Source organism: Sinocyclocheilus rhinocerous, unplaced genomic scaffold (genome assembly GCF_001515625.1).
Source record: "Sinocyclocheilus rhinocerous isolate Xijiao unplaced genomic scaffold, SAMN03320098_v1.1 scaffold542, whole genome shotgun sequence".
NCBI classification, from domain to species: Eukaryota; Metazoa; Chordata; class Actinopteri; order Cypriniformes; family Cyprinidae; genus Sinocyclocheilus; species Sinocyclocheilus rhinocerous.
In genome coordinates this window covers 459,591-461,117 of record NW_015638928.1, presented here as the reverse complement: position 1 = coordinate 461,117, position 1,527 = coordinate 459,591, and positions in this window count along the sequence as shown.

The window sequence follows — 1,527 nt, the reverse complement described above, 5'->3', positions numbered from 1 at the left end:
GAGTGAGGAAGGGAGGGAGTTGTTGGGGCGTTCTCGTAGTTTCCCATGTCATTCCTACAAACGGGCTTCCCTAACAGGAACCATAGGTCTGCTGATCTCATTAGAACAATTACTAAAGGCCTGCATTTTCCAGCCCAGCCTTTAAAGACCCCAGGGCAATGTAATTTCAAAATCAACCCCTTCCAAAAAGCATCAGTGTTGGCGCTTTCTAAAGGACTGTCAATTACTTCTCTCTCCATTCTGCAAAAGGAAAGCAGCATGATTCAACCAGGCCCAAATAAAGGGCCATTCTTTCGGGAAATCAGCCTGCGCATGGACTTGAATTCATTCTGCATTAATCTGTGGCCGCCTGTGGGAGCTCACTAAATATTCATCAGCAGTGCCAGGCACATCACTGCATGCAAATAAGGCATTCTTGGGGCCTCATTTATAAAACGTGCGTATGCACAGATTTGATCGTAGAGTGTGCGTACGCAAAAATCCACGGCAACGTTCATATTTATAAAAACGGTCTTTGACATGGAAAAGAGCTTAGCGCCACGTCAGGGTCTGAGCAGACGTACGCACTTTTGTTTCCCCGAGTGCTGCAGGTTTTTGGAAATATAAGCCATTCTTGCCGCTTGTAAAAGATTTGGACATTGTCAGGTGCTCTTTTATAAGTCAAGGACATTAATTAGACATTGATTACAGGGCGGAGATCTGAAACTGTTCAGCTGCGCACGATTTCAAGATCATTGCAATTTATAGATTTCACATCTAAAAGAGAGGCGTACGCATGTTTTCTGTGCGTACGTTCGTTCTATGAATCACACGTACGCACTTTGAGAAATGATAAATCACACGTACGCACTTTGAGAAATGATCGTAAAATCAAATTTAGGATTCTTTCTACGCAGTATTTTATAAATGAGGCCCCTGGTGTGGAGATACTTCAGTTTTCTCTCTCTTCCTCTAGTACTCTGTCTCTCTCTCTCTGTTTCAGACACTTCTTAGGTTCCCTTTCATGGGAACTTCGAACTGCGTCCTCTAGGGGTCGCTATGGGGAACGCCTCGTCGTGACCCGTGCCTGGCGAAACATACCAATTTGAAAAACTAGCGGAATGCATAGTCGATATTAAAAACTAGATGACGAGTAATTTCTTGCTGCTAAATTCTGAAAAAACAGAGGTGTTAATTATAGGATCTAAAAACTCTGCATGTAATAACCTAGAACACTGTCTAAGACGTGATGGCTGCTGTGTCAATTCCTCATCATCAGGTAGGAACCTAGGTGTGCTATATGATAGCAATCTTTCCTTAGAAAGCCACGTTTCTAGCATTTGTAAAACTGCATTTTTCCATCTCAAAAATATATCTAAATTACAACATATGCTATCTACAGTATGTCTAATGCAGAAGAGTCAATTCATGCGTTCATGATCTCAAGGCTAGAATATTGTAATGCATTACTAGGTGTTTGCCCTGCAGGCTTAACTCTCTGGGGTCTGAGGGGGTTTTGGGGCCCTGGAGAAGTTTTGACATGCCCTG